The following is a 27,200-nucleotide window of genomic DNA, read 5'->3' as shown; positions in this document are numbered from 1 at the left end:
TCTTTAAGTCTTTGGTCCATCTTTTAATGGGATGGTTATTTCTTTGGAGATTAGTTTTGGATTGATTCATTTGTTTTAGCTGTTGATATATTTTAGATATGAGGCCTTTGTCTATTGTATGGTTAGTGAAGATCTTCTCCCACTCTGTAGGCTTTCTAGTTAATTTGCTAGCTTTGTCCTTTGCCATACAGAAGATCTGCAGTTTAATGCAGGTCCCACTTATCCAGCTTTTCTCTGATTTGTCGTGTTTCTGGGTCCTTATTAAGAAAGTTTCGACCTGTGCCAAGGAGACCTAGTGTATTTTCTATTCCTTCTTGTAAAATTTTCAGTGTATTGGCTTTTTCCTCGAGGTCTTTGATCCATTTAGAGTTAATCCTGGTGCAGGGTGATAAAGAAGGATCCAACTTTAATTTTCTGCAGGCGCTTAACTAGTTCAGCCACACCACTTGAAGGGCTGTCTGTCTTCCATTCTATTTTTTTTTTGCTCCCTTATCAAAGATTAGGTGGCCATAGGCCTGTGGGTTAATAATATCTGTGTCCTCAGTTGTATTCCACTTGTCTTCAGGCCTGTTGTGCCAGTACCAAGCTGTTTTGGTCACTATAGCTCTGTAATAGAGTCTAAGAAATTCCTCCTGTGCTGTTCTTTCTGCTAAGAATTGTTTTGCTACTATTATTTATATTACATTATTTATTCATATATTATTTATATTAAATTATTTACATGCTATGTATTTATATCTATGTTATTATTGTATTTGCTATCATTATTATTATTATTCCATATGAAATTTCCAATGGCTTCTTCTAATTCCTTAAGGAATGGCATTGGGATATTAATGAGTATTGCACTGAATTTCTAGATAGCCCTTGGCAAGATTGCCATTTTCACGATGTTAATTCTTCCAGTCCAGGAGCATGGGAGGTTTTTTCCATTTCCTCAGTTCTGCTTTAATTTCCTTTTTTCAGGGTTGTAAAGTTTTCATCAAAAAGGTCCTTTACATTCTTAGTTAATTTAATTCCTACATACTTTATTTTCTTTGAAGCTATTGCAAAAGGAGTTGCTTTCCTGATTGTTGACTAGTTCCTCTCATTGTTGGTATATAGGAAGGCAGTTGATTTTTGAGGGTTAATTTTATTACCTGTCATTTTTTATGAGTACAATGTACCTTGATGGAATGTCACTCCTCTTATAATTCCCCCTCCTATCCCAACCCCATCCATTTCCTCAATTTCTGTGTTTCATTGTTCATGTTTATGGAGTATTATGACTGTATTTGTCCACCACCCCTTCCCTGTCTTCCTCCATACTTTCCCTTAAGCCTCATTCCCTCACTGTGAATACATGTGATATAAGGGTACTGCAGATACTGTTTCATAGCTTACTATTTTTTATTGTTTTCAAAACCATTTTCTCAATTGACAGGCTAATGAGAAGACAAACAAACCTAAAGCTCTACAGCAGCACAGTTGTATAATTATGTGCCCAAAATAGTCAATTTAGAAGGAAAGAATTAGAACAGTCTACTTAGTTATATGGGCATAATAATAGGTTGATTTTTCTCACTATCTACAAATACCAAATTAAAACCACAACTAATTGGCATGCCAGAGTTGTGTAACCAGAGATCAGGCATAGGATTTAAAGTAGCAAATGTTTTTACGTAAATACTGTCCTAGCTTGCATTGATTTGTTTATACATGTCTACTAGGAGTTTAATTTTCAAATAAAGGATCCTGTTGAGAAGAAATGATTATCCTTAGTAATGAGTTGCAGAAACAGGCAAAATAATATCCTATGTCAGTTGAAATAAAAATTTCTGGATCTGAAGGGTCAGAAAAACCCATGCCATAATTTTTTTTTGTCTGATATGCTTGAAGTTACACATCTAATAACTAAATGCCCTCTATTAAGCTTTTTACCTTTAAATACTCCAGAAGATACTACAAGCAAAAGAATCTTTTAATTGAAAAATAAAATTTAAAAGTGCCTGGGAGTGACATGGCTCAAGTCGTAGGGCCCCTTCCTGACAAGTATGAGGGCCAGAGTTGCATATTCTAGTATTGTCACTGCCAACCCAGAAAAAAGCCTGGTACCTGAATTCATTATGAATTTAGAACTATCCTTTAACTCTGCATTTGTAAATGATTAAACTATATTCAAATTTTTTCTGACTGAGAACAGAAACAAGTAATATAAGTCACATTGATATTGATTCTCTACACACCCCAAAGACATTTCAACAATTATATATTTTTGTATATTTCATTTCACAAGAATGAGAAGTAACTTAAGAGTTGCTTTGTCCTATCTATTGTAGTCCAAAATCCATTGAGCTTAGTTGATTTTTGTGTGTGCTTACTAACTTACAAATTCTTCTTGATTCTTTTAAAAACAAGTACAATATGAGTAGCCACCACAGATGGTTGACAATGAGTGAAACTGAGAATATTCTACTGTCTTCAGGATGATCATTATATAAATGAAAGCAAACACCAACACTCATAAAACTTTTGGGTGTTGGTCCTGAATTTTTTTGCTTTACTCTATTAAATTCTAGGAAGAACAGGAGAAAAAAGTTTAAAAATGTAATATATTAATTCTCTGCCTTTATACGGAACATATTTTACTTGGATAAGTCTGTTCAATTCCTCCCTGTCATTTTTATTTTGTATTAGTAATATAGATTTGGTTCACCCACAAATAAATCTTAAATCACCTTGATAATGCATTGTAGTCAGCACAAACATTTTTAGACCTCATTTATGGAAGACAGTTTAGTGGCTTGTAGCACAAGTCTGCTTTTGCTACATAGAAATGGGACAAAGGTTACAAGGATTAAGTGAAATCATATATGCAGGCTACTTGTTTACTGATAAGTCCTCAAAATGTTAGTTCCTGCTGCTACTGTTTCATCAGTCCAAATCATGTCATGTAGCCTCATTACTTCCTAGCCGTATATTATTTTGATCTAACAATGCCATTCTCTGGATTTGTCCACATTTTTTTTGAATGGGCCTTGTTTCTAGAAACTTTTGATTTGTATAAAAATCAAATTAACCCATAATGCTTTAAAAATTAAACAATAAAAATGTTATGTCATTTAATGGAAAATTAGTCTTTTTTGAAGAATGATTCAAAGATACATTTGACCATAAGCAAAGCATCTTTTTTTTTTAAGAGGTTACATTTACATTCGTGGGTGCATTACTTCTCAAACATCGATACCCCGTCTCATGTCTTTGTCCCACTTCCCCTCTCCCCACCCCTCCGAATCATCTTGTTTTCCCTTCTGCCCTTCCTTATTTCAAATAAACAAATAAATGCATATAAACTATACCAGGTAACAAAGTCAGATACTTTAACAACTTGAGATTAACCATAAGGGGAAAAAAAGAGAAAAGAAATAACTGTACACCAATCACAAAGATAAACCTCTTGCATCATTAACCTGAAGTTCATTTTGTATAGTCTCATCCTATATGACCATATATAAATAGCTTTTGAGCTATTGCAATCCTCTGCTAGGAGAGTCCTAGATGTGTACTAATTATTACAAATGAGGGAAACCATTGAGCCTATGTTCCTTTTAGTCTGGCTTACTTCACTTAATAAGATATTTTCCAAGTCTTTCCATTTCCTTATGAATGATACCATGCCATTCTTTCTGGTGGCAGCATAGAATTCCATTTTGTATAAATATAATATCTTCTTGATCCATTCATCTATAGAGGGGCATCTGGGTTGATTCCATTTCTTAGATATGGTAAATAATACTGGGATGAATATAATTGTGCTAGAAGCTTTAGTATGTCCTTCTTTATGGATACTTTGTTTCTGATCTGAGGTAGACTATCAATGAGAAAAGTTTGGTATACAGGTGGCAAACCAACTCAAAGAAAGAATGAGCCACAAAGTGGCATTATTTGAACTATATATCAGGTAGACCTGTTTCTATCAATCCTTAAACACTGAGTACCTATTCATTGCCCAGACATCATTTATGCTTTATAGTAAGAATAAGTACAATCAATGTACATCAACTAAGTACATCAATTAAGTATCTAATTACATCAAGTTCAGCAATATGGCATTTTTCACCTTCATTCTTTCATGGGTAGTTCTAGATTAGGTAGTTGCATTTCTTCCCACTGCTATTAGGCTTTTCATGGAATTCAATGAGTATATTTCTAGCTTAACCACCTGCAGATACAGGATCTTTTCTCTGAGCATTGCTGCTCTTTCACTCAGTTGTCCTTCAATTCTCAGTTTCACACCTGCATAAAGCCCCTGAGGCTTCAGAGAAAAGCTCAGTGACTTTTATCAGTACCCAAAAAAGTGGGAAAAAGAGAAAACACCCCACAGGGCAAGCATTTCTTTACAAATGTTTTCCAAACTATCAACCTCTAACTTTTAATATTCTATTAGTGCTTTATAGTGTTTTTCATATTTATTTTTTTAATTTTTTTATTGTAATTAATAAAAGGGTTACATGATATTTGCCAGATAGAAGGTGCATTAATTCACATACATTGATACCCTTCCACATGTCTTGGTACCCATTACCCTCCCTCCCACACCCCCCACCCGTCTTGGTTTTCCCCACTTCCCTATCAAATTTCAAATAACCAAATACAAATAAATTCAATATATCAGACAACAAAGTGAGATACTGTAACAATATGAGATACCCAAGGGACAGCAAAGATGAGAGACAACATAGTACATTAAGGACAACAATCATTCGTTATATGGCTTTTGTTTCAATATCCTGGAGGTCCTTTCAATTAGCTTCATACTATATGGCCTTATGTATCAAGATTTTGCTCTATTGCAGATCTCTGCTAGGAAAGCCCAAGGTTTCTACTGATTAAGACGAATGAGGGAAACCATTGAGCCTAAGTTCCTTTGAGTCTGGCTTACTTCACTTAATATGATTTTTTCTAAGTCTTTCCATTTCCTAACAAATGGGGCGATGTCATTCTTTCTGACAGCAGCATAGAATTCCACTGTGTACAAATACCACAACTTGTTGATTCACTCATCAACTGAGGGACATCTAGGTTGGTTCCATATCTTTGCTATGGTAAATAGTGCTGCAATGAACATTGTTGTGCTAGTGGATTTAGTATGCCCTTGTTTCTGAATGGTGGGGTAAATGCCAAGTAGTGGAAATGCTGGGTCATAGGGGAGTTCTATGTTTAGCCTTTTAAGGCACTGCCATACTGCTTTCCATAGTGGTTGAACGAGTTTGCACTCCCACCAACAGTGTAGTAGTGATCCCTCCTGGCCACATCCCCTCCAGCATCTGTTATTATTCGTTTTCCTGATCCTGGCCATTCTAACTGGAGTGAGGTGGAATCTTAGAGTTGTTTTGATTTGCACTTCTTTTATGACCAGAGATGTTGAGCATTTCTTCATGTGTTTATAGGCCATTTTTGTTTCTTCTTCAGAGAAGACTCTCTTTAAGTCTTTGGCCCGTTTTTTAATGGGATGGTTGTTACTTTGGAGGTTAGTTTTGGAGTGATTCAATTTTTTGAGTTGTTGGTATATTTTAGATATGAGGCCTTTGTCTGTTGTTTGGTTGGTGAAGATCTTCTCTCACTCTGTAGGCTTCCTAATTAATTTACTAGCTATGTCCTTTGCCATACAAAAGCTCCACAGTTTAATGCAGTCCCACTTATCCAGCCTTTCTCTGATTTGTTGTGATTCTTGGTCCTTATTAAGAAAGTTTCCACCTGTGCCAAGGAGGCCTAGTGTATCTCCTATTCCTTCCTGTAAAGTTTTCAGTGTGTCAGCTTTTACCTCCAGGTCTTTGATCCATTTGGAGTTAATTCTAGTGCAAGGTGACAAAGAAGGGTCCAACTTTAGTTTTCTGCAGGTGCTTAACCAGTTCTGCCAGCACAACTTGTTGAAGAGGCTTTCTTCCATTCTATTTTTTTGGCTCCCTTGTCAAAGATTAGGTGGCCATAGGTCTGTGGTTTAATATCTGGGTCCTCAGTTCTATTCCATTGGTCTTCAGGCCTGTTCTTGTGCCAGTACCAAGCTGTTTTGAGAATTATAGCTCTGTAATAGAGTCTAAAGTTTGGAATTGAAATTCCTCCAGCGCTGTTCTTTCTGCTAAGAAGTGTTTTTGCTATTCGGGGTCTTTTATTATTCCATATGAAATTTTGAATTGCCTCTTCTATTTCTTTAAAGAATGCCATTGGGATATTGATGGGTATTGCGTTGAATTTTTAGATAGCCCTTGGCAAGATTGTCATTTTCACAATGTTGATTCTTCCAATCCAGGAGCATGGGAGGTTTTTCCATTTCCTTAGTTCTGCTTTAATTTCCTTTTTTAGGGTTTTAAAGTTTTCATCAAAAAGGTCCTTTACATTCTTAGTTAAGCTAATTCCTAGGTATTTTATTTTCTTTGAGGCTATTGTGAAAGGAGTTTCTTTCCTGATTATTGCCTCGTTCCTCTCACTGTTGGTGTAAAGGAAGGCAGTTGATTTTTGAGGGTTGATTTTATAGCCTGCTACTCTTCCAAAGTTTTGAATCAGCTCAAGGAGCTTGGGAGTAGAGTCTATAGGATTCTTTAAATACAGAATCATGTCATCTGCAAAGAGGGATAGTTTTATTTCCTCTTTCCCTACTTGGATCCCCTTTATGCTTGCTTCTTGCCTTATTGCACTGGCTAGGAATTCTAGTATTATGTTAAACAGTAGCGGAGAGAGTGGGCATCCTTGTCTCGTTCCTGATTTTAGAGGGAATGGCTTATATGAGCATACAAAGTTTATGCTCATAAATATAAAATTAATCAACACAAGTTGATTTCCAACCCTTGGAGTTAGAATTAGCCCTATCCTCAGGGAGAAAATATAAAAGCACTTGCCTTACTTTACTAATGATGGCTGAAAATGTACTATTGCTTCTTATCTACAGTATTTTTCAGTCCACAAGCTGGAAAAATCAATCATGTCACAAGGAAAATAAGATCAGTATCATAGAAAGAGAACTGAGTGATTATTAATATATTAATAAATACCAGATGGGAAAGCAAAATAAACAATACCCTGCCAGTCGTACACACACAAAACAAATTCTTCTAAATATTTTAGAAGATACTGTAAAACAACATGTGGCAGTGAGGTAAATGGGTATATGTTTTTAGCTACCTTGATTTGGCTTATGGACAAAATAGCTCACCAGAAGATTTGAAGTCAGAAGTTATAGAGCAATTTGATTATTTAAATTGCAACTTAATCAAGAATGATCTTTTTAGAGGACAGATAGATACTTAGCATTGAGTGTAATTGTTATTAGTTTAATTATTGCACAAGTGGATTTTTATACCATATGTTAAAAAAGCCATATACTGCAGGCACACTGCTCCTGGGTAAAGATTACTTCCATTTTAGTGTTCCAGAATCCAGGGATGGGAATATTGATGATGAACAAAAAACTTTAGGGATCTTCCTATGAGCTGTATGTATTATCCTCCAAATTCAAACCTGTTGCATGATAAAATATTTAATAGCCCACAATTTAGTCACAGTTATAATCATTTTTAACTCATCTGAGTGCTAGAAAATATTTCTAAACATATGAAAGTATTTCTGAGATCTTCATTTCCACAGTAAATTTCTTATTATTTCTTAGGTATTGCTTCCTGAAGTATAAAATGTGCTTTATTAATAATAAAGTACATTCTTGAAGGTGTTAATGAGCCTACAGATGCTTAGCTCAAAATGAACTTATTATTTTGTTAGGAAGAAAACTCTCTCTAAACATACTGATTAAGCACGTATTTTTCAGATTGTGCCCTTTCCAGATCTTCTGGAAATCTATACCCTTATGTGATATGTTCAAAGTGGACTAAGTGCACTCCTAAGTTATTACCTCTTAGCCATTCCTCAGAACCCTCATCATCCGTAGCACTACTTCTCTATAGTGTCAGAATTACTATTTCTGGCATCCCCAGCACAATGACTTGTATATAATGGCTATTGCAGACTATTGAATGAAATGCATGTTTAGGTAATGAAACAGAACACAAATGCAGGGTCGTGGTGGTTCAAGCCTAGCTACAGTTCTTTCATACACCACTAAATGAAGTTACATATTTTGTCTGGTGTTGGGCAGGAGTCAGTGACTGCTTTTTGTGATGCAATGCTGCAGTCCCTGGAGCTGCGGGGTGGGGTGCTGGTGGGAAAAGAGGGATACATCCCTGGTCTCCCTCTCTAAATGGAGCACATGTGGTGGACAGAGATCAAACAAACCTGACCTACAGCCTGGTTACAGACTAGAGAAGAGACAGATGTGAATAGTAACACCCTATGGGATTTCTGAGCCAGTCACCATCTGAATCTAGGTCAGTGAGTTCCAGAACATGCAACAGAAAACCAAGAAGAAGACCAGGCATGAAAACAGACAGAATCCCCTTCCCTGAGCAGCATGGAGCCACTGTGATCATTTATTGCATGGTGCTTTCTGAGGATGGTGACAGCTTGTGGCACAGAGAAAGAAGCAACAATAGGCTCAGATTTGGGTGGTTGGAAGAAGCAATATAGTGCGTCTGGGTCCCAGCACAGAGGTCAGTGCCACTGGGGGAGAGGAGGTGTCAGATAATAAGTGGATATTTCTGAGCCTCCCTGGAGGAACTTACAGGAAAATAAGACTTCGACTTATGTTTTACAGAATCACTTTACTGTCTTTACAATGGTACTCTCTTATCAGCAGATATGCCTTTGTTCTTTCTGTTTCTAGGTCTAAAAGATCCTGTTTGGGATTTTTTGTACTAGTTTCAATAATCAGAGAGAAATCGGAAAAGTGTAAATTGATGGATTAAGCACCTCAAGATTGGTGAAGCAGATCATCAGCCTAAGACCCAAGGTTTAAACATTGAAGTAATCCATGTATATTATATATGTATTACATAAATATATGTATAAATTTGTTTAAATTTATGTTTAATATGTCAAATGCTTATAGATATGTTTACAGGCATACTACATATATATTCTACTATAGCATCTACTATAGGCAGTTTATAATATATAATTTACATCCATGTATATATACATATCACAAATATTTCCTATAGATTATCAGAAAAATATAAATCATTAGAGCTTGCAGCCACCTATACAAAATACTCAATATCAGAAGAAAAAAAGAAATTTGGACTATAGTCTAATTTTAAAAAGACAACATGCACAGTCAACTATAAGTTTAAGATACATGTGTATGGTTAGTTGGTATGCAAATATTCTGAAATAATCTCTCATCTCTTCAAACAGGGAAATTGATAAGGCATTTCTTTGCATTTTCAAAATAACTTTCCTAAACAGCTTCAAAACTTTCCCTTAATTCTTTTCTTGGTCAAATATTACGGCTGATATATTTGAAGCTACGTGTTGAATTAACCTTAGTCAAAGATATTGGTGACTTATACTCCCTTATTGAAAAGAATGTTTTGCTATTCTTTTTATTACACTGTTTCCTCTCAGCTCACCATCTGAGTGCTATTTGTTGCTAGGAAGTATGCGATGCCCCAGGAATAATTGGACCATTTTCTTAAACATAAACTTTCCGTGAGGCTAAGGGAAGGGAGAATCCACATAATTGAATGGCTCTGTATTACAACACATGTTCTAGATTATACTAAAAGGAAAATGCATGTGAAGGTGCACACATTTTAAAAAGAACAGTAGCCCAAAGTTTCACACAGGGATGATGCTGGCTGTTGGCATTTTCAGTTTCTCATTACAGCTCTGGGTGAGATTTCATGCTTTTGAAAAATGGTCTCACATATAAAGCATTTAGGTCCTCACTCTAGGCGCCATTCTCAGCAGATTCCAAAGTGGCACTCCTTTCTGTGTTCACCACCTCATCCCTACCTCATGCTCATCATAAGATTTGAGTGCCTATAAAATTACAGGGCCGCTGTCACCACGGAAGAGTCATGTGTATGTCTCTTCAAAGTCTGTGCTTTATGAGCAGAGTGGATGTTTTTCTATTCATAACCACATCTCCAACTCAGCTCACAGAAATAGTATGTAATAAGCATATGTTGAAAGAACAGATGCATTAATGAAGGAAGGCATGAATGAACCTCAGGAAGTATCCAAAATACAGATCACAACTTATACCCACTCATACGCAGCTCTCTGGTTATCCTGGAGTTGCCTCATATTTAGTCTGCGGTGGAACTGATCTTTGCTGTGATACAACATATTAGGCTGAAGAATTTCTAGGGTAGAAATCTTGTCATTGGGGAAAAAATAAAGCAGCTCATGAAATAAAATTTTTGCAATAGCTTGAGAAACTAGATTTCTTTTATTAAAAAAATACATACAGCAAACTCACTGCAAGGAAGCATCCTATAAGAGGATCACCCAGCAGCCTCTGGCTGCTAAGACAAAAGGTCAGAAGTGAAATAACACAGTGAAAATAATGAGCTTCAAAGACTGCCACGACAACTGAATTGATACACTCCAATCAACTCATTTGTCATCATTCCAGATGTCCACCATGTCCAAATTGATCACATCATGAGAGTCATAAAAATACCTAGTTATCTCTATCACATCCCATTTTATCAAGCATATTGACATGGTCTGAATTCTTATTTTTAATGCCCCAAATTAAATTGACAGTGGAAATGAGGTGAATTTTTCAGATGTCAGACAACTAATCCAAGGGGCACTTGAAACTTGAAATAGGAAGGATTCAGTTTGAGGAAATATTATAATGTGGTTCATATGTCAAGTAATATTCTAGGAAAAATAAAATAGGAATTATATGCTAAATAAATATCTAACTATTTACCTTTTAAAGATGGGCCTATTTAAGGAACTTGAAGTTCATAAACATATCACGTCACTATACATCATGAACAGTTACATTTCCCTCCCCTCACCCCTCCCAATCATTTTGTTTTTCCTCTTTCCCTTTCTTATTTCAAATAAACAAATAAATTTCAGATACACTAACAATACGAGATTAACCCAAAGGCAACAAAAGAGAAGAGAAATAACATAGTACATTAAGAATAACAATCACTCAAGATAAAGTTCTTGTTTCCATATCCTAGAGACGCTTTCATTGAGTCTCATCCTATATGTCCTTATGTATCTCGGTTTTGTGCTATTGTAATCCTCTGCTAGGAGAGTCCTAGATGTGTACTAATTATGACAAATGAGGGAAACCATTGAGCCTATGTTCCTTTTGGTCTGGCTTGTTTCACTTAATATGATTTTTTTTTTCCATAGTGGTTGCAGGAGTTTACACTCCCATCAACAGTGTAGTAGTGATCCCTCCTGGCCACATCCCCTCCATTATCTGTTGTGATTAGATTTTTTGATCATGGACTTTCTAACTGTAGAGAGGTGGAATCTCAAAGTTGTTTTGATTTGCATTTCCTTTATGGACAGAGATGTGGAGCATTGCTTAATGTATCTATAGGCCATTCTTCTTTTCTCTTCAGAGAAGTGTCTCTTTAAGTCTTTGGCGCATCTTTTAATGGGGTGGCTGTTTCTTTGAATATTTGTTTTGGAGAGATTCAATTGTTTTAGCTGTAGATATATTTTAGATATAAGGCCACAAGTATACTGTTATTAGAGACATTTTGTGGTATGTGTTCAATAAATAATGGGAACTGTATTAAACATGTTTTCCTGTCCATTTGACACTTTTTTTTGCCAGTCCTGGGGCTGAGCACTGTTCTCAGGCTTTCTCAAGGCCAGCATTCGACCACTCGAGCCACAGCACCACTTTTGGCTTTTTTTATGTATTTGATTCCGAGGACTCAAACCTGAGTCTTAGTGCAAGCCAGCAAGCACTCTACCACCAGGCCAAACTCCCATCCCATTTGACACTTTACTAGTGCAGTTTCTGATGATAAGGAGACATCTGAATCATAAAGCAGTGACTTTTACATCCCTGCAGTAAACTCGAGTAGAAGGTGCTGACTAGGTAATGGAGTTGGCATGTTTGATGAGATTACTATTTCTACCACTTACTACTTGTGTGATCCATGGACAAAGTAATCAAGTTCCCTGTGCCTTAATTTCTTCATGAAAGAGCACAAATAATCTCTCCTGTCTACTTTCCTACTGTTATTATAATTAAGTGAGATGACCCATATAGAATTCCCCAAGTCATTCTTGGCATATCTACTGAAGATGAGCTGCTGTTCACTTGGAATCTCTGTAAGCACTAGAAATATTTGACTAAATGGAGAAACTAATTTTTTGGCAGTAAATTTAAATAAACACAAAAAAGTTAAAAATATGCTAGAACTGGAAGTTACATTGAGCAAACCAAATTGGGTGACCAAAGAGCTAAAACCCACATTTTCTGCGACATTCATTATGACCTGACTACTAAGATAGTTGCTAGGATGTATGCAAGTGACCTGAAGGCTCAAATTCATTCTGCATTTGCATTATGTCTAAACAACAAGACAGTAACAAGTAAGCATAATTAAACAATAAAAGGTAGAACTACTATTCAAGGGACACAATAAAAGAAATATCACAATGTAATATGTTACTATTTTATGGCTATAAATTGTAAAAAGTCCATGGAATTCTAGTGTTACTCATAGTATAACTTATATATAACCAAAAGCCAGATAGACTATATGCTTACAAGTTTTACATGGCTATAAATCCAAAACAAATTCATATAAATTTATACATTCAAGAAAACTAAGCAAAACCACATCTGACAACTAACAGTCATCAATGTAATGTGGTCAGTAGTATTGGCTTACTGAAGTTGTTACTTTTAGAATGAATGCATTGTTGACTTAGTGGCCCAGATTCTTTTGAGTTTGATATGCTTCTATGACAATGTGCTGAGTGATGACACAACTCTCAAAGTACCTATTAACTAATAATGTGCTATTTTCCCACATATATAAGACACTGCTGTTATTTAGCATGCACTTAACTCAAAAGCATCATTTGCATAAAAAGACTGGCTTTACTATCAGTTTATTACAATTAAATTAGTAATAAAATAAATTATCATTGAAGTCAAACACACATATTTACCCATAAATTCTTCTATAGAACTCATGGTATCTGAGATTCAGTTGGAGGGGAAGAAAAGCCAGAGTAAACTGGGTGCCAGTGACTCACACATCTCCTTCGGAACCTTGAGATTTAGAAGATTGCTTTGGGAAGCCAGCCTGGGCAGAAAAGTTCATATGGCCCCTGCAGTACACATCTATCATCCTAGATTATGCAGGAGGCTGAGATTGGGAGGTTTGCTGTTCCAAGCCAGCCCAGAGATGAAAGTCTATAAAACCATCTCCATGAAAGGAAGCTGATGTTGAAAAAGCTGGAAATTGTGCTGTGGCCCAGGTGGCAGAGCACTAGCTTTGAGCAAAAAATGTCTAAAGACAGTGTCCAGGCCCTGAGCTCAAGCTCCAGGATTGGCAAAAAGAAAAAAGAAATAGAAAAAGAAGAAGAAAAGAAAGGAAGCTCATGTACCAGTGCTCCCAGCAACCATGAAAAGCCTAAAGTTGGAGGGTTGTAGTCCAGACACACATGAGGACAGGAATAGATACCCTACCTAAAGGTAGCTAGCAAAACAACAAAAGATAAAAGGTGTGACTCCATAGTAAAGAATACCAACCTAAGAACAAGATACTGAGAATTCAAACTTGAGTACTACCAACCACCCCAGTAAAAAGGCAAAACAAAATCTAGTGGGTTTTAGATATGGGGTGGTGTCAAAAGCCTATAATCCAAAAACAGAAGGATCACAGGTTCTAAAGGGCTTGTCTCAAAAAGCCATGAGAGACAGAGACAGAAACAGATAGAGAGGGATTAATAGAGAGAGAAGGAGAGAGGAAGAGGGAGAAGGAAAGGAAGAAGGAGGAAGAGGTAAAAGGAAAGAAGGAAGGAAGGAAAGAGGAGTGAGGAAGAAAGGAGAAGAGAGGAAGTGAAGGAAGGATGTGAGGAAGGGAACAAAGGAATGGAGGAAGGAAGGAAGGAAGGAAGGAAGGAAGGAAAGAAGGAAGGAAGGAAGGAAAGAAGGAAGGAAGGAAGGGAGACATGCCTTTGAAAGTAAGTGCATGGAGAAAGAAGATATGGTCTTACGTGGACAACTCAATATATAATTTCTTAAGCAGCATGTGATTTTATATGAGAGAATAACAAAATAGTAAACTACAATGTGATATGGAGCAAATTATTTTTATTGGAGGATAAGTTATTGAAGTACATATAGATTGGGATTTTTTTACACATGAAATGACTCTGGGTATTTCATAAGCAACTTACTTTGCAGGAGAAACCAATGTGTTTAAGGGAATACCCCAATGTAAAGATCCCTCCTTGCAAAGTGGAGAGAGGTTGTGTTGAGGTTTGAACTCAGGGCTTTGTATTTGTCAGGCAGGTGCTCTGCACTTTCAGGCACACTTTCCCTGTTTTTGTAGAGAACATTGAACTGTCCTTGGGAATGAACAATGGAGAATGTTTCCAAGCTGCAGGTACAAGTGGTATGCTACCAAATTAATTTGGTTCTTGCTACTTTTCTAATATTTATTGCTAGCTTTAATAGAATAAGATTATTAAATGACAATGGATTTATAAGCCACAATTCTTACATTAAAGGAATATACCTGCTAAATCAATTGTAGGAGAATGCTCACAAACTATTTGCCATAAGCTGAACCTGTCCCCCCTCAAATTCCTATGTTCAAGGTTTCAAAATGTGACTGCATCTGAAGAAAAGTGTCTTTAGAAAAGAACCAAGGTTAAATAAGGTCATATAAGTGAGGCTTTAATTCAGTGGAATTGGTGGCTTTGTTGGATGGAAGTAACCCTTTCTTTGCCAGATGAACTGCCATTACTTTCTTACGAAAGAGGTTGTCCACAGGTCTGAGGAAGGGGGATCACCAGAAGCTAAGCATGACAATATTCCAATTTCAGTCTTTTGCCTTTCAGAATTGTGAGAAAATAAGTTGATGCAGCTGAAGCATCCAGTCTATTATTTTTAGTTATGAAAGCCGGAGCTAATTAATACCATGTTAAACAAAATGCCTCCTGGCTTGCAGTGTTTCCTTTTATTTTCACTTTACTTAATGCATGTACTTTTGTCTAGTAACAAGGCTGCCAAGTTGACAATATGGTTGATGGTGTGATAATTTTGTCTGGTTTGAATTTATTTCAGTTTATCTTATAAAGTCAAGAAGCAATATTCCAGTTGACCATGAGAAGGTTGTTTGCAGCACAATTTCTAGGCTACATAAACCTATTTTCACTGATGAATCTTGATTCTTGTAAAATTCATAAACTTGCTACAGGTGTCAAGTGAGTTCTTTCATCCAGGGTGGAAAGAAATTTCACAGGTTTAATTTTACACATGAAACTTATTTGTGTCTTCAAAAGCCATAAAAATATGGAGTATAAATATAACATGTCAAAAGATATAAAATATGAATGAACAGCCATGGAAACCAAATTTATAAAAGAAGAGAAAATGGACTGAAACAGAACCTCCATTGATTTACTTATTATGCAGGTAGGCATCTGTCTAAACTGCAAAATGGAATGCATGATTACGGAAGTTGGAAGAACACGAGTGTGAACCATGCCTTCTTATATGCATGTATGCCACAGGTATAATTGATTTCATCCTGCTGTGGACTGTCACTTGGACATCAGAGAAGATGCTAGTTCTCTCTCTTGGAAAGCTGCAATCCTGAGGTAGATTCTATGCCTCCCTATCCTCGAGCACATTTCCATTCATTCATTAAACTCAATTTGACTGAAACAGAGTGACCTTTTAAGCTTGGGTTCAGATTGATTCTGAAATTTAGAACAGGTCAGTAGTGTGCTATTTCCATCCTTTTATAGCAAAGCTAGGCCAAAGGGTATCAGCAACAAGCCTGGTGTGGCCATTCTGAAAGTGTGTTTTTGGTTAGGGTCAATTATTACTGGCAAGAGTTAGGTGTTCTTGGCGATACAAACCATCCTACAAGATGGGCTCCTGGTGTATCATGAGTGGAAAAATGCTTGTTTTGCTCAAGACATATCTAATTCTGGGGCCTATTGTCATTTTGAAACCTAGTTTGGAGACTAGTATCTGGTACAAGTTGATCTCCATTTTTCTAGGTACTTAACTTGGCCTTCTTTCCCATTTGATTTTCAGTAGACTCAAGAACTAATTCCCAAACTACTTTAGTCTTGTTTCTCCAGGCTCACCAAAACAACCCTCTCAGGATCATTGTTTTGCTCTGTGCCTATAAAGTTGAGAGCCATGTACACTTGGTGACCCTTTGTAGCCCTTGCAGTTTATAATCCCACAGTCTTACCCCATCTTCAGCAACATGATATGCTCTTAACACTCACTTTCGCTCTGTCTCTCTTTGCCCTGTAAAACAAGCTGGTCTTGAGACTCATGGACTCTCCAAACCTGAGTCTGTTGTGGGGGGTAAGGAGACAGGTGGGATCTAGTTCTTTGTCAGCCAAAGCAAAGCTTTTCTCTCTTTTGAAAGACCACCCTTCCCTGAATAACAGATTTTTCACAATTTATCTTCTGAGTTAGTATCTCATTGTATTATCCTGCCTATGTTCATTCTTTTCAATGGATAAAGTTGATGCAAATTTCCATAATAACTCAAATAAACCCTTCATGGTGCCTCTTTCATATTTTCTTGGGAAGGAAGAGAAGAAGAACTGGCTGTTGACACAATTTATGACACTGTTCATATTTCCTATCACTGTCTCCTATACTCTATTTTTCCTTCCCAGTCTGGGGAAGAGCCTTCCTTAGGGTCTCAATAAAGCACCATTTTCTCTGTTTTTCAGTCTATTTTATATGCTCTCTTTTGGGTTACTATACAGGGAAATCCCTGCTGTGTCTAGAACCCTCAGGTAATGCTGTATTCCATATTGCCATTAATTTTGCAGGCACTGAAGCTCACCTAGTGATTTTGTTTTTTTAATATATTTTTATTATAATTAATAGAATGGTTACATTATATTTACCAGATAGAAGGTGCATTACTTCACAAACATTGCTACCCTTTCTCATGTTTTTGTCCCTATTTCTCTTTCCCTACCCCCTCCTCTCATCTTGTTTTCCCCCCTTCCCTATCCTATTTCAAATAAACAAATAAGCCTATATACAATATATCAGATAACAAGGTAAGATATTGTAACAATGTGAGATAACCAAGAGACAACAAAAGAGATGAGAAATAACATAGTACATTAAGAACAACAATCACATATTATATGGCTCTTGTTTCTATATCCTGGAGGTCCTTTCATTTAGCCTCATCCTATATGGCCTTATGTATCTAGGTTTTGCCCTATTGTAATCCTCTGCTAGGAGAGTCCAAGGTTTATACTAATTATGACAAATGATCACCTAGTGATTTTGAATGAGAAGTTTTAAAAAATCCTCTGTATTGTCTTACAGCTTTGTAACATGAATTTAAACTCCTGTCTGCCTTGTAATGTATTATATCAATAGCCATTTATTGAACAAACATGTATTGAACATCCATTAAGTGAGTCACAGATACATGATGAATATAATAAGGCTCTTCCATTGAAGGAGCATAAAGTCTAATTATCAGAATGCCAAAAACAAATTACTTCAGTCCTGGGCAACCGGAGCTGTGAACAGAGCTGAATGGAGTGTTGATAGGACATAACTCTGCCAAGATGGGTAAGGAGGTGCCAGGACAGGCTTTCCAGAGGACTAATAATCTTTATTATAAGGATTAGATCTTCTGGGAATCCAGACCTGTGGTAGCTTTGAGTACTCTCTGGCATTAGGCATCTCAGCTGTGGAGAATAGCAACTAGTGACTGACAACGTGCTTGCTCCTAGCAGACTCTCCTCTTTGTAATTTGCATTTCTAATCATCTGTGAGTTAGGAAGCCTGTGAGCAAGCTCCTTACAACCAAGTAAATAGACTCTCAGCTAGGGTCCCCTGGGTTCTGCTAAGATAATGAGCAAGAGGTTTGTTTGATTGCTTATTTTGATTGGATTATTTTGATTACTTTGTGCTTCTTTCTTAGTTCTTACTTGGTTTGTGAGTTTGGTATATTAACAACTGCTAAGTAAAATGAGCCCTGGGCTCATACCAGGATGTTAGAAAGGATTTTAATACAGTACAACTATTAATAATTCCTCTGCTTAATGTGCAGCTAATACATACCAGATTCTTTGTATTTATCATTTCCTTAATCTTCATAATAGCCCTGCAATTTAAGTAAAGTCACTCTTACATTATAGACAAACGACTGTATATTTTACTGTCTTTGTGATTAACAGATTTCCTGACTTCCCTGTCCCCTAAGGCAGGAACAGTAAAACCATGTTCCTTGCAGAGGTGTGAAGGTTAACTAAAGAATAAAAGTAAAGTACCTATGAAAAGTAGCTGGTATATAGCAAAAGCAGTGATAGCTATTCCTGCTTCTGTTGTTGTTATCAAGTCACCCAGTTATGAAGAAGCCGACCTGAAACCTGAAGTCCATCTCAGGTATTCTGACAGTAGGGAGCAACATTCCTCTGCAGGGCCTAACCCTTCTCAGAATGCTTTAGAGACAACACCTTGGTCTGCCGTAGAGTACATGAGGATGGCTCAAATTCTTACTTACATTGTGCTTGTTATAACCCTCTCACAAAGAATCACACACACACACACACACACACACACACACACACACACACACAAAGCATATACACAAGACTTGTTTTATGGGCACTACTGGGATCCCTTAAAAGAAGATTATAAACCATTTCTTTATGCTACTTTGGGAGTTTGATAAAGCTTTGCTTGAAAGGTACTCAAAGGGGCATTTAAATCTTAATAATGACTGCTATTTTTCCCTTAAATATGTTTCACCTACCATGACATTTTTTAACTATAAAATATATAAGTCTAGGCAGTATATTATTCTTATGCCCATTTAAAAAAATTATTGTTGGGGTGATACATAGAGGGGTTACAGTTACATTTGCCAGGTAGTAGGTACATTACTTCTCACACATTGATACCCCTTCTCATGCTTTTGTCCTCATTTCCCTTCCCCCCAATATATCTCCATCATGACATTAAAAACGTAAGAGACTAGTCATGTATGGCATGGTAGTATACAACTTTAACCCTAACACTAAAAGTCTAAAATAAAAGGGTTGTGAGTTCAAGGCCAACTTGATCTACAAAGTCATGGTCAGGTCAGTCAAGGCTACATACTGAGACTACTTCAAAATCACAGACTAAAATAAAATAATGAGCTTTGATGATCTGCCATCAATGATGGGAGCAGTGCCAGCATGCAGATTTCGTCAAAACCCATATGGGGAAGACCATCACACTCGTGGTTGAACCCTCAGATACTATAGAAAATATAAAGGCCAAGATCCAGGATAAGGAAGGAATTCCTCCTGATCAGTAGAGACTGATCTTTGCTGGTAAGCAGCCAAAAGATGGAGTCCATCTTCACCTAGGGTTGAGACTTCGGGGTGGTGCTAAGAAAAGAAAGAAGTCTTACACCACCCCCAAGAAGAACAAGCATAAGAGAAAGAAGGTTAAACTGGCTGTCTTGAAATAGTATAAGGTGGATAAAAATGGCAAAATTAGTCATCCTTGTCGAGAGTGACCTTTAGATGAGTGTGATGCTGGAGTTTTTATGGCCAGCCACATTGACAGACATTATTGTGGCAATTGTTGTCTAACTTGCTGTTTCAACAAACCAGAAGACAAGTGATTTTATATGAATGTATAAAAGGGCACAAACTAAATAAAATAATAAAAGGATAAGGAGATCGATAGGTTAAGAACAAACACAATAGTTTCAGTCATCTCTAGTTTCTCTCTTCAGAGCCAACTGCTCACATTATGGATAGGACCTGATGTAATTATTTGCAGAGATTCAACTTAGTTATTCTCTCTAATTTCTTAAAATTTTAAAAAATGCACTCCACAAGCAATGCTTTCTTCCACCATTCTTTTTGTTCCAATTAAGAAAAAGAGAGAAAAAATCACTTAATTTGAAGGGTGTCTGGACAGTTTCTGAACTATAACAGCTCAGAATTTCAATAAATCCCTGATACATGATAAGAGAGTTTTTCTTTTAAGATCCTATAACAAAAATCAAAAGCCTCCCAGAATGTATTTATTAGCTATTTTCTTGCACATTTCTACACAAAGGTGTTATCATCCATAGAGCCATCCCTAAATATTTACTAAACTGAATGAAATTTTTTTACCCTTCCTTCTAGACATCTAGAATGAGATTTACAGCTAAAGGAGAGGTAATAACACCTCTCCTTCTCACAGTCCCTGAGAGTTTGTATGCTGAAATAAACCTTGAAACCATACCTGAAGGAGGCTAGGTCTACTCTTCAACAAGGAGAATAAAAGGAATGTGAGGAGTGGTGTAGGGTGGGAAGTGGTTAATAGATGGTAATGATGCTGGATGGGAATGATAGATAGTGAAGGCAGGGAGGCCCAAGTTCTGGAGCCAGCAGGAGGATCATGCTGCCAATCCCTTGATCTCAGGGTGCTCAGCTCATTTGTATCTGAGGGGAAGAACCCAAACAGGATAGCAATATAAATCAAAATCTGTGTGGGGGTTTTTAGAAGGAGTGCCAAAGACCCAGTAATTTTCATAAGAATTTAGCTGAGTGAATAATCACTAGGTGTTCGTGAAGTTCCTAAAGTAGCCTCTAACCTATCCAGTGTGACAATATGACCTAGCTTGTGTGACATGAAACAGGCCATCGACTAATCTCTCTCACAGAAGGCTTCTGGAAGTTAGAAACTGCTAGTCTTGAGAGGAAATAGACTGCACAGCAGGGAGGACAAGAGACATTTCATTCTGAAAATGCCTCTTGTAAAGCTTCTGAATTACATTTCCCTGCAGCATCTGCCCCGGAAGGAAGGATGCTTCTATGAAGAAGGAGGACGCAGAGAGAGGGAAGCTCCAGGCTGAGCCTCTGCCAGTCACTTCCTCAGCAGCTTGTGCCATGATAGGCAACTGTGTGGGGGTGAGAAACAGACCTGGCAAGTTTCATAGCCAGCATGAGGAAGCTAATCCAAAGCAAGACAGGTTTTCTCTTTCCTTGGAATTACCTGCTTTGGGGAAGGCAAGCTGAGCTAAGAATCTGAGTCTAGGGATTTGTGATTTAATTAATTGGGAAATATCACTGGCATTTCTGAGGGATAATGTGCCTTTTCACCTTCTGAAATCTTAGTCAATCAGCAATATTAGCATAGGATCCAGAGGCTAAAGACCAAGGTGGAATCCAGGCCCATTTTACCTTAGAAAACACCTAGTCTGAGCTGACAGTGTCATAATACATCTTTCACAAAGATTGCTATGCTGCTCAGTTAAAATGAGAAGCTGAAGGACTTGCCAGTGTGATCTCCCACAGGCATCTGCAGCCTCTTCCAGTGTTTTCTTCCTGGCCTTTCTGAATTGCCCAAGGACTATCTTCCTTTGCCTTCTTCACTTCACATTCTTTCCACTGTCCTAGCCAATGAGTTGCCTGGCTTCTTTCAGGTATTGCTTCAAGGTTCATTTTATCGTAGCATCTCTCAGACTCCATGAAAAGAAAGGAGGCAGAACAAGCAGTGATTAACACTCAGGGCTCTCCTAACTAAAAGCTCCCTGTGCTCCTCACTGGTATTTTCACATTGTGGATCAGAGGTCCTGGGGACCCAATGCTATTTAAAGATCCCTGGAGACCATGTCTGTATAATGAGTCATTGATAACCATACACCCAACTAAATTATTTAGAGTGCAAAGAACTACTTTTGTACGGGTGAGAAATCCCAGGATATCAAACTGTAAACAGGTCAGCATATTGCAGGTTCTTGCTTGGCACTACTGAATGTGACTGTGATTTATTTTTACCCCACTTTGCCTCTTGCCCTGGAGTAATTATTTTTAGCTTACTTGTGTGAGAAAAGCAGATTTTCTGCCTAGCACATTCTCCCCAAAAGTCAGATGGAGGCTGCCGTCCAATACTTTCTCTAATATCCTAAACTAAATGTTCTAGTTCACCTGGTTTTCATACCCTCATTCTCTAGAGGTGATTTCATTTCTAGAAACTAACATAATTCAACTTACTTCCAACCTTTGCTTTAAGTAATTCAGCTACTTTTCTTCCTGTATTTTTCCCATCTGCTTCACCTCTGACAACTTCTTATATTCAATTTCTCTCCACAGACTTTTTTATAACCATAAGACTAGCCCATTGTTAGATTCACCATGAAGTGGGAAGAAATAAATATAAGTTCATAATTGCCTAGCATGAACCATTTTTGAATGAGATGTTGACATAGAACCCAACAATGATAATACCAGAAAAGAATGACATTTGTCCTGTCTAATCACAGTGTGACACTTGACCTTTTCCTTTGAATGTCGCCTCTCAAAGGCCCTTAGGCACAAACACCCAAAATGACTAGACATTTGTTACTTTCCCTCAATTAAGTTCATTTGCTATTTGGAGAACTCTGGAAAGATGGTGTTTATGTCTCCCTTGTGACTTCTTCTATACACTGAATGCTTGTATCTCCACAAAACTCACATGTTGGCATTCTAATCCCCAATGTCATGCATATAGAAATATAAATTTTGGGAGGTAATTAAGTCATGGGGTGGGTGCCCTCATTATGAGATTAGTTGTCTTTAAAAGGCGATATAGAAAAGCTCCCTCTCCTCTCAGTTCTCCACCAAATGAGGTCATACAAAGAAAGTCAGTCCTTTAATGGAGAGCTTGCCCAGCCTAGCACTCTGGCCTCACACTTCAAACCTCTCAAACTGTGAGACATAAAGGTGTGGTATCAAAGTTGCAGAGAATATAGCATTTTTGTAAGAGCAGACTAAACTAAGAAGAAAACAATTGCTTCACTTGAATCCTTACCAACTTGTAATATGCTTACTTCCAATAGAGTTAGAAATTCACTGTTAGGGATTCATTTCATTTTAAATTTACAAAACAGTCTAAAGCATTTACAGTCTATTGTCTATAAAGCATTTGAGAGTTTGCTTCACTCTCATGCAACAAGATTCCCAAAGGAAGTAGAAATAGATATTTCTGACATAGGAACTGTGGCTCATGGGTATGAGGACAGGGTCTCTGTCTCTCCCTGGGTTTTTCCATGATTATCCTGAAATGGATAATAAAACCCCAAATGCTTCATTTATATGATAGGAAAGAAACAAAAACATATTCGGTGCTTATATCCGGGAAGCAAGTCTACCCAGGTAATTTCCACTAATATGCATCATGGTAAGAGAAGCTAGGACATTACCACAAAATTTCTCTGTTAATAAGTAGACAAGTAGTTTGCCAAAGTATCAATGATTGTGTGTCATCCTAATTAAACCCTTCCATAGTGTTAATTGTAAGTGCATCTTGCCAGTAACAGATTCCGCTCTGGCTTGTTTGAACAGAAAAGTTTCCTGAGAATGTGAGACTGTCACTGCCCGCCACAAGGACACGTCACTTTGGAGGTGTACTAGGAATGATCACAGACTCAAATCACTGCGAGCAGAGGTCGTTTATTTCTCTCTCCTTTCTTCTCTGCCTCTCTCCTTTCTCCTCTCCCTTCTCCATCTTTTCTCCCTTCTCCCCCGTTCCCTGAAAATCCCACACTATTTATAACCTTAAGCAGCCAATTACTGTAAAGGTCCTCTGCAAAGCAGCAAACAAACCTGGAAGAAATCTAGAGATTCACTCTATCAGCAAGCACGGAAGAAACAAATCAACAAATGCAAAGAAACTTCCTGGTCAGCAAGTACTGACTCATTAGCGAGCTGCCAGGTGCCATCTTATAATCTTACTTCCTCAGGAGGCTGAAAGCAATAGGTTCCAACATAAGACTTCTTGGGGAGTTCCAGAAAAACAAACTTGTATACCTTCAGGCACGGAAACACGAAAAATTCTCAGTCACCTTGTAGGTTTTTTTTTTTTTTTTTCACTAGTTGCCATCCCACATGATAGAAACAGTTGCCACAGAAGGTCCAGAGGCTGACACCTGCCAGTTTGGAAAGCCACACTTTCTTCATATTGACAGCCTCTGAACTTCAGATCTCTTACAAGTGGGATTGCGCTGAGGTGGACATGCAGAGTTCAGCTTTCTAGACTCTACTACAGGGAGACAATCAAATTGGTTATTAGAATGCATTCTGAGTAAGCCAATCAACTGTACCTGTCACAATGTCTTCAAAATAGGGCAACCTTAGCTCTACTCAGTTATATTCCATCAGAACTAGCCAATCTTTTCCCATGACTTTGAGAGCTGATATCATTAAGTAAATAAATAGATAGATAAAGAAGGCAGGACAGAGCACTGTCTGGCTCTAGAAAAGAATGCCTAGCTGCAAAAGAAAGATCATGACACCGTCTTTCCAATTTTATTTTTTCCCCTTCTGCATTACATGATGTGTCATTTTGATAGAGGTAACAGATGGAAATCCTATATTCATTAAGGAGAAAAAAAAAGAACTCTTCATCTGCTGGTGTTTTATAAAAGGGAAATATGTAGCATTTACTGCTACCCTTTGAGGACCCTTTGAAGATTTTAATTAGCACGAAATGTGTTGTTCCATCTGCTTAAATGAGGAGGCCACATGGTCACAGGCCTTTCTTTCAATATGAAGAACCAATATTTGGGGTGTTCTTGATTAGAATGAATAGAAGAACTTCAATGGAAAGACCCAATAAATTACCCCGAAGTTTTCTTTTATTAAAAGAATTTATTAGAAAAGGGCATACATACCTTTTCAGATCGTGTCTTGCTATGTAACCTCAGCTGCCACCCACCTTGCGATCTTCCTACCCCAACCCCTGAACAGATGTATAAATACCATGCATAGTGATTTTTTTTAAAGAAGTTTTTTATTTGGTCTGGGCTAGGATTCAAATGTTTGTGACCCCTCCAAAATTCATGTTGAAAGTTCATCTCTGAGGGAACAGTCGTATCTCATTCATTTTCCCATGAAAGAACCAGAATTCTCATAAAAAACAAGTTAAAGGGAGAGTACTCTAATGCTCTTTCTGTCCTTCTGTACCTTCTGGTCTGATGACACAGGGTTCTAGGAGATCCCTTGAAAGTAGAACCCATAAATTATCTTCATACTACAGATGATTCACATTAGGACAAAGAAGGTACTATGTTTTTTTTTCAATTCTCTGCTTTATCTAATTGTCAGACAGAAGTAAGAATAGCTCATTGTTGAGTTTGTGATCTTGTTTCCTCTTTCTAGATAAGGTCTTTTCCCTTCAAGTTTTCATAATAATAAGCATGATAGGTAACACTGGAATAAGGGGAGGAATGGAAATTGTAGCAAAGATTATGGTCAGAAAGAAACCTTCCCCAAAAGAAGCATCCCCATGCCTTTCAGTAGAGTGACTAGAGCTGAAAATCCAAGAGAGAAGAAAAGAGAGGAGAGCATCTTTGATGTGTGAGACCTTGCTGTGTGAGTCCTTGCTGTGCCCTTCAAAGCTGCTATGGCTGCTGCCCCTATAGGAAAGCCATTGAAATGTGCACAAATTAGACCCCTGTGATCTGGACAGAAAGCTCTCCTGGGTACCCCTGGCAAGGGATGAGATTGCAGGCACAGCTCTTTCAGCTAATATAGAATTGTAGCATTATTTCTCCCTGGGGTCTAGAGAATGATTCATTATAGAAAATAATACCAGAAACAAGTCTGAGCTTCTGAATTAGCATCCACCCCCGGTAGCAGCTTTTGGTTTATTTGTTAGAAACACTAGCCAATAGGAGACATAATTCATGTTTGAGCAGCTTGAACTAATACCATTGTTTTTCTCTAGCTTATATATCAACTTCACACTAGAATTAGAGTAGATAATCTTTGCCTTTTTTCTTTAGCAAGCCAATCATGACAGGTCTCTCTGAACACTCTCAGCATGATAAAATGTTTAAGAATGGGGAAGACTGCACCTTGCATTCTCAAAATGGTGAATTTTGCAGATGGTGCTGGGGCGGAGGTGCAGATAATAGCAACAGAGGCTTCTAACAGAGAACTGATCATCCAAGAAAAGACCAGTATCCCTTAATTTGATTGGGCAGGTTATTAGTGACCCACTCACTTTGAAATTAAAGGAAAATGAATGTGGGTGCTGATCTGTAGCCAATGAAGTCTAACAAATAACCTCTCTAGTTTGGCACCTTTGAATTAGAGGTAGCAGTGAAAATAGCACACTTGTCAAAACACCCTGTGCTGAAGTGTTAGAAGCAATATAAATGAGGCTGAGGAAGAACTGCTGGGGCAGCAATTCAGGAAATCATACTATTTTCTGCTCTTCTATCTTTGCTGTAACATGCTTTCTTACTAAGGGCTAATGGGAAAAAAATTCATCCTTAGGTCTTTGCAGTGGGGCACATATTGAAATCTGATCACTTGCATCCAGTTCTGCAGAAGAAAGACATACATTCATTGTGTCATTGATGTATCTAATTCATACGTATTGATGAGTATTGTTGACTGTTTATTGGTTGATTTAAGTAGATTTCGTGTTCACTGGGGCAACATTTTACACTATCTGGACAGAACGACTCTCATGAAGTTTATTCAGTCATTAGTAGTGGAATTTATCTACTAGTTCTCAAACTTTAGCATCTGAATCATTCAGATCCTAGTTCAGTAGACCTAAAATAAGAGACAGATATTTTGCTTTTTTTTGCCAGTCCTGGGGCTTGAACACAGGGTCTGAGCACTGTCCTTGGGCTTTCCTCAAAGCTAGAGCTTTACCACTTGAGCCACAGCACCACTTCCAGCTTTTCTATGTATATGGTACCGAGGAATTGAACCCAGGTCTTTGTGCATGCTAGGCAAGCACTCTACCACTAGGCCAAACTCCCAGCCAGGTATTTTGAAATTTGGCAGAGTCATAGACAGGGCTGATGCTGCTGGTGGGATGGATAGCATACGCTGAGAACCAATGGTCCATGGCGGTGGTTCTCAATCTTGGCCACCCATAAAATTACGCAGGGAGCTATTTAAAATCTTGCTGTAACCAATCATTTAAAATGATGAGTGAGACATAGATATCCCAATTTAAAGGTTCTGAGAATCAATAGTCATTTGAAAGAGCAGCATACCAGAAGCCAGGTATGAGTTATAAAGGAATCAAAAGACAGGGGTAAAGAATGGAAATGGGAAAAAATAGGACTAATTCAGATAGGATTCCTTTGGGC

At 37.6% G+C, this 27,200-nt stretch overlaps 2 pseudogenes; both read left to right on the top strand.

The window, feature by feature from the left end:
* LOC150063479 (ribosomal RNA-processing protein 8-like) overlaps positions 1 to 18,362 on the top strand; it is a 42,604-nt pseudogene extending 24,242 nt beyond the window's left edge.
* Positions 18,363 to 18,386: 24 nt separating this feature from the next.
* LOC150063478 (ubiquitin-ribosomal protein eS31 fusion protein pseudogene) lies at positions 18,387 to 19,730 on the top strand (annotated as a pseudogene).
* Positions 19,731 to 27,200: the final 7,470 nt, after the last annotated feature.

Source organism: Megascapheus bottae, chromosome 5 (assembly GCF_031878675.1).
Source record: "Megascapheus bottae isolate mThoBot1 chromosome 5, mThoBot2.hap1, whole genome shotgun sequence".
Classification (NCBI taxonomy): domain Eukaryota; kingdom Metazoa; phylum Chordata; class Mammalia; order Rodentia; family Geomyidae; genus Megascapheus; species Megascapheus bottae.
This window is presented reverse-complemented; position numbering and strand designations above follow the sequence as displayed.